Source organism: Lutra lutra, chromosome 11, assembly GCF_902655055.1.
Source record: "Lutra lutra chromosome 11, mLutLut1.2, whole genome shotgun sequence".
Taxonomy (NCBI): domain Eukaryota; kingdom Metazoa; phylum Chordata; class Mammalia; order Carnivora; family Mustelidae; genus Lutra; species Lutra lutra.
In genome coordinates, this window is record NC_062288.1 from 79718212 (window position 1) to 79725708 (window position 7497).

The following is a 7497-nucleotide window of genomic DNA, read 5'->3' on the forward strand; positions in this document are numbered from 1 at the left end:
CACATTAAAATAATTGTGGTATACTACATGAATATTTACGTGATCATAACAATGTAAATTCTTAATAATGATTAAGGCAAAATTATAACATAACCCTCTTGGGAGGACGGGAGGAAGGAAATTTCTGCATGGTGGGCAAACATGTCGGTAAAGTATAGTTAAGTTTTCCATTATGGGAAGTCAACAGATACAGAAAGATCAAAAAGTATCAGTATAAGCATGTCACTTGGAGGTATGACTACGAAAAGAATAGCTAAATGAATTAAAGTTGGTTGCCCCCAAATATTGAGGGTATGGACAGCAAGAGGCTGCTGTGCTTTTGGCCAAGAGCTTTGTAAAATATTTACCCCATTTGTGTATGCTTTAGGAAAAGAATAAACTTGTATGTAAAAAGAAGACCACTGCTTGTGTGAAGGGACTGTGCAATGGGTTCCTTGTTTAGACAGGTACCTGGGCGGTAGAATTGTTAGTCTGGACTTTTGCCACCTGAGCTGAGGAAAGTGAGCACAGGGCTCAAAGAAGAGGAGGGAGTTGTTTGGAACTGCTGGCAGCACTGGCATGGCAAGAATACAAGGATTGTCTAGTGTGTTAGCTTTCTAGCTGCCATAAAACATAACCGCAGATTTAGTGCTTTAAAACTAACTGACAGTTTTAATTTACTATTTTATAGTTCTGTAGATCAGAAGTCTGACACAGGTCTCACTGGACTACAGTCAAAGTGTCAGTAGGGCTACCTTCTCTACTGAAGTCTCCAGGGAAGAAATATTTCTTTGCCCCTCTTCCAGCTTCTAGAGGTCACCCACATTCCCTGGCTCATAACCTTCTTCTTCCACCTTCATAGCTAGTAAACTGGCATGTCCTCATATCTTACCACCCTGACCCAGCCTTCTGCTTCCCTCTTCCATTCTTAAGGACTTCTGTGATTTTATTGGATCCCCCTGGATAATTCAGGATAATCTCTCATTTAAAGTCAGTTGGGATCAGCAACGTTAATTCTGTCTGCAACCTTAATTTCCTTTTGTCACGTAATATGACATAGTCCTAGATTCCAGGGATTCAGATGTGAAAATCTTTGGAGGACTACCTATTCTTATCATCACTTAACACACCTAGGAACAGAATGGACAATTCAGAAGGTAGATGGACTTCAGCTATCTTGCTAGTACTTCACCTGAAAGAGATTCCCGCTGATGAGCTGTAAGGCAATCAGCCACAAAGGTAGACCAATGGTTGTGGGCTTTAAAGGGGAAAAATGGAGACAACTCTAGATCATATACAAAAGAAAATTTTGTAGTGGAAAAGCTCAAAAGAATCCATATATTTGGCTAACCATCAAGAGTTAGATTGAATATTCTCCATAAAGCATAAACAGCCAACCAGTGACAGTCAGAAAAGTGACAAAAACAAAACCAAAACAATTAGAGGATTGTGTATTCATACAGACAAATGGGGAGAGATTTGTCACTTTGATCTGTATCCCAAGCCCAGAAGATTCAGAACTTTTAAACAATTTAGGAGTAGAATCCTGTAAGAAGAATACACTACCACCAAGTTACTCAACTTTATCCCTGGAGAAGAAGAGCTTTGAATCGATAAGATATTGATGCTCTAGACTTGATCAGGATTTTATTAAACAAAAGTACCTGATACAAATGTAGTGATCCAAAGGGGCACGTGCACCCAAATGTTTATAGCAGCAAAATGTCCACAATAGCCAAACTATGGAAAGAACCTAGATGTCCATCAACAGATGAATGGATAAAGAAGATGTGGTACATATCTACAATGGAATACTATGCAGCCATCAAAAGAAATGAAATCTCGCCATTTGCAATGATGTGGATGAACTAGAGGGTATTATGCTAGGTGAAATAAGTCAATCAGAGAAAGACAATTATCACATGATCTCTCTGATATGAGGAATTTGAGAGGTAGGGAGGGGGTCATGGAGGTTAGGGAAGGAAAAAATGAAACAAGATGGAATCAGGAGGGAGACAAGCCATAAGAGGCTCTTAATCTCACAAAACAAACTTGAGGGTTGCTGGAGGGTCGGGGAGGGAGGGACAGGGTGGCTGAGTTATGGACATTGGGGAGGGTATGTGCTACGGTGAGTGCTGTGAAATGTGTAAGCCTGATGATTCACAGACCTGAACCCCTGGGGCAAATAATACATTATATGTTAATAAAAATTTAAAAAAAAAATAAAAAGAAAGTGCCTGGAAAATTTACAGACTCTGACAAAGATGCAGTAAGAGATGGAAAAAGTAATTTATAGCATAGTATATGTTAGTGAAAAAAAATTTTTTAAAAGATTTTATTTATTTATTTGAAAGAGAGAGAGAGAGAGCGCACATGCAAGCATGAGAGGGGAGAAGGTCAGAGGGAGAAGCAGACTCCCTGTGCAGCTGGGAGCCCAATGCAGGACTTGATCCTGGGATTCCAGGATCATGACCTGAGCTGAAGACAGTGGCTTAACCAACTGAGCCACCCAGGTACCCAGTTAGTGAAAAAATTTTAAGTTTCTTATATTTTTACCTGGATAAGTTTATATTCCTCAACAACCTGTTACAAGCATATGAAACTGGAAAGCTAATTCCATTTGTATGTCACTCAGATTACATTAGCTCTGGGGAGTACAACAGAGAGGAAAAGGATGCCCCCCAAGTGAGCTGAAGGACCGTGTTCTTTCCTCAGGCTCTTATTTCTAGCAACCATTTTCTTTAAAACTATATTCTCACTGTAAAATGAAAAAAAAAATGGGGCTCCAGGTAAAAGTGGTGAAATCATTTTTCATTTTCTAAGCAGTGACAGAATGATTGGTGCTGTTATAAATACAAGCAATGAGTTCATGCCTTCATGATCTTAAAGTATATAAATGGAATCAACATTTTTCGTTTCAAAGGTAAAAAAAAAAAAAAAGTAGGAAAGAATCAGAGAAGTGATTTGCTTTTGTAATACAAACTATTTGCTCCGCTGTCATAGTCAGTCTCTTTACTCTTATTCATCCACCTCTTCAACCTCCTACAAAAAGCCTTCAGGGATGGAGCAACTTCTCAAAGAGTGATGGAGGGTACAGGTTAACACTTAGTGAACTGTTTCAACTTTAACAGTGGAGATATGCGTATTTTTGCCCTGAAAGACTGTAGAATAATTTTCAACATTCAGAACCTAAGATAGAAAAAACAATGATCAAGGCATTATGCAATCATAAAACAGTATACTCTACCTATGTTCTCTATTTTCTTTCTTTCTCTTTCTCTTTTCCAAATTTTGCTCTGTGTAGGAGATACCTCTATTACACACCCCTGTTTGTTTCTCTTTTCCTTCTAGGCACATTGGAGAGAGCCAATGGGCTGGAAGTGAAATGATACCGTCATGTCTGTGTTGAGATATTTAAGTTAACAGTGCAAGGCCCCACCAGCACTCTCTTTCTCTGAAATTGTGAAAATGCATGTTGAGAAGCAGTTGGCAAAAGCTCAAAGCAGACTGGACTGTCAAACAACAACACTCAAGGCAGACAGTCTGGACAGTCACTTGAACCCTCAACTGGTTTCAAGTGAGCAAAGAAACAAAGCTTTTTCTGGTCACAGAGAGTTTCATTTTTTGTTGTTGTGACTGTATTATAACCTAGCCCATCCTGACTGATATACTCACTATGTATAACCTATTTCTCCATTTTAGTTTTCATCTTAAGTTACCCTTAGGCATTTCTTTCTCTCTCTTCTCTCTCTCTCTCTCTCTCGTTCTTTCTTTTTCCCACATCAAACTGGTAATGTGCAGAGGTGGTAACAAGGTTTGAGGGAGGCACATGTCACACAGTACCATGAATACCCAATCACCCAATCATCACGTTTACGAACTACAAAAGGATCTATCCATAGGCCTTTCTTCACCCTACTAAATGTGCTTGATCAATCCTCCAGTCTCCGTGTGTCAAACATACATATATGAAAAGGTTACAGGCATAAACGCGATAAAGAACCAGTTTCTTTGGAATATAAAGCTAGCAGGAATCTTGTCGACTCCATCTGCACCACGAATCCTCACTAGGTGATAACAGTAAGTATTGCGCTACCGTTTCTTGAGAAAGATGCCTTCCTATCACTGACAATTCAAAGTAGGCTAATGGAAAAAGCACACACACTGGAACCAGAGAAACTCAGTTTTTCATTCAATTCTACAACCACAAGTTCTTTAATTCTGAGTAATGCTAAATTCTTGCAGCCTTGGAAAACATCTGCAAAATGGGGAATGAGACATCTAATTTGTGGGGTTTGGGAGTGAGTAAAGATAATATACAGGCAAGAATATTTAACGTAGGGGTGCCTGGGTGGCTCAGTGGGTTAAGCCTCTGCCTTCAGCTCAGGTCGTGATCTCAGGGTCCTGGGATCGAGCCCCGAATCGGGTTCTCTGCTCTGCAGGGAGCCTGCTTCCTCCTCTCTCTCTCTCTCTCTCTCTGCTTGCCTCTCTGCCTACTTGCGATTTCTCTCTGTCAAAAAAAATAAATAAATAAAATCTTAAAAAAAAAAAGAATATTTAACATAGAGTTAATGGTCAAGAGGATAAATATTAGTCATTATCTGTTTTCTGATAAGATTTTGGAAACTTACCAGGTGGTAGGGGCCTCAAGTTAGAAAACCAAAGTTCCTAATGATATTCCCTTGTTCGTTAGTTTTGATGTCTCCTTCTGCTCAGTTCTCCTACATTGATTTCCCAAATTTTTGCAGGGATTAGTTCCAAATAAATCTACATAGGTAACCGAAGAGAAACAAGCTCGTACATCAATCCCCACTTCTCGGTGGGAGATACAGCTCAAGGCCCCTGGTGGGTGCCTGGACAGTGTTGAACCTATACTATGCTTTTCCTACATATACTATGCTTTTCCTACACCTACACACCCATGACAAAGATTATTTTATAAATTAGGCACAGTAAAAGAGTAACAACAATAAGTAATAATCAACTAGAACAATGATAAGAGACTGTAATAAAAGTTACGTGAATGCGGTCTCACTCTTAAAATCTTACTGCCCTGTACTCACCCTCCTTGCGATGAGAGATGATAAACGCCTCCACGAGACTAAGCGAGGTAATGACGGAGCGTCCTGACGTAAAGTTAGGCTTCTTTTGATTTTCTGCCGATTCGTCAGAAGGAGGATCATCCTTCTGCAGACCACGGTTGATGGCTGGGAAGTGAAACTGCAGAAAGAGAAACTGCAGATAAGGGAGAGTTACTGAATTCTTCTCACGCTAATAGTAGGTTGGTTTTTTATTTTTTGTGGTTTTTTTTTAAGATTTTATTTATTTATTTGACAGACAGAGATCACAAGTAGGCAGAGAGGCAGGCAGAGAGAGAGGGGAAAGCAGGCTCCCCGCTGAGCAGAGAGCCCGTTGGGGGGCTCGATTCCAGGACTCTGGGATCATGACCCCAGCCGAAGGCAGAGGCTTTAACACTGAGCCACCCAGGCGCCTCTATTTATTTATTTTAGAGAGAGAAAGAGAGAGCTCCCAAACAGGGGGAAGAGTAGAGGGAGAAGCACATTCCCCACAAAGCAGGGAGCCAGACACAGGACTCGATTCCAGGACCCTGGCATCACAACCCGAGCTGAACGCAGAGACCCTCAACTGACTGAGCCACTCAGGTGCCTAATAGTAGTCTTTGGGCAAACAGCACATTGGAATTCCCAAAATGGCATGTACTCTCACATCACACGTTGTTCAAGTTACTGACAATGACTTGCGGCAAGCTTTGTGGAGTGTACTATGTATCCAGAAAGCAAGGTAGGAACATGTCTCTGACCATGTAAGGCACCGGTCTGAGTGTGGGAAGGGATTACTTGGCATAGGAGCTCTCGATTGTCTTCAGGGAGAGGCGGTGTAGATTAATAATTAAGTATATGAGTTCATACCAGAGGTCTGTCACAATCTATGTGACTGGACAAATAATTTTGCCTCGTTTTTTTTTTTTTAAATGAGATTAGAAAAATGGTAATGTCACATACCTTTTGCTAGGGGATTGAACAGTTACATACAGCATCTTTAGAGCAATGCTCAGCACCTACTAGGTACGATGTTAGTGTGGCTATAATCACTATTGGGATAAAAGGAGATTCAGTAGAGGGTTGATCATAGTTTTCTAGAACTTTGATTTATGTTTACACCAGCTTCTCAACCGCACATTACCTGTCTGAGTTCTACCCTTTCTTATGAAAATAATAAGACAATCCTCTAGGGCTATGGGACTCCTCAGCTTCTATTCCTATTTTAAACAATTTTTTTTAAAGATTTTATTTATTTATTTGACAGAGAGAGATCACAAGTAGATGGAGAGGCAGGCAGAGAGAGAGAGGGAAGCAGGATCTCTGCCGAGCAGAGAACCCGATGCGGGACTCGATCCCAGGACCCTGAGATCATGACCTGAGCCGAAGGCAGCGGCCCAACCCACTGAGCCACCCAGGCACCCCCTATTCCTATTTTAAAGAACAGAAGAAGCTGTCTAGAAATAATGCAAGTAAAAGTGCATGCTTATCAGGAATGGCCAATGGCAAATGTCAGGGGTTTGCAACAGCCCAGAAATACAGATATTTTTTAACTCTCCAAACTTAAAATAACTAAAGGCCAAATACTGCCATTGGAAACATTAGGGGAAATTTGAAGTTCTCAGGCCTGGCTGGTCTTCTGCCTGAGTAGAATCAGCGGAGAAGTTAATTGGGAAGGAAGAGGAGAGGATAAGATTATAATAGGCTAGGAATGCACTGGGGGTGTTCTAGGTCTTCTAGCCACGCTGTCAGTTAAAGAACAAAAACTACCCGTGTAAGTTCTAAGTCACGCAAATATGTATAGTCTAAGTCTGTCATCAAGGGAGAGGGGAATGCCTCCTTAGTCTGAGGGTCAGTCTAGGTTAGTGACCAGGAACTGACAAGGGAACATCAAGGAGCTTTCTGGAAGCTTGTTATAAGCAGCCATGAGAAGTAGTTGGTAGAACTGACCTAAGAGCTGCCTTTCTTTGATAAGTTAGTTCATATATTTAAACATTTATTAACCACTGACTATATATTCCAGGCCCGCTGATTATGTGAAGCAACAATGATAGAAACAGAATGGAATTTAAGAGTAAGCTATGGAACTTAGTGACTGATTAGATTGGAGGGGTGAGGAAGAACAGCTAAGGAGACTTTTCAGTTTTGTGGATTCTAGAAAATATCATTTGGGGAGGAATGATGAGTTTTCAGTTTGGGGTGCACTGTAATTGCAAGGTATTAGAATGTGATTTTTTTTTTTTTTTTTACCTTTTAAAGACCACTATAAATGGAATAAGGAAGGCAGAAACCTAATGTTAGTGCTTCAAGAGAAATTGGAAGGTAAGGAAATGGAGATAATGATTATGGTCTATTCTCACAAGAAAATTGTGAAGGAAGACACACCTGGTACTATAATTATATAATGAGACATGCAGTAAAGGATTTTTTTTTAGGAAAAAAATAGTTTAATAGCTTG

At 40.3% G+C, this 7497-nt stretch overlaps 1 pseudogene; it reads right to left on the minus strand.

Moving 5' to 3' along the window:
* Positions 1-3759: 3759 nt before the first annotated feature.
* LOC125081557 (uncharacterized) lies at positions 3760-3871 on the minus strand (annotated as a pseudogene).
* Between the last annotated feature and the right edge of the window lie 3626 nt (positions 3872-7497).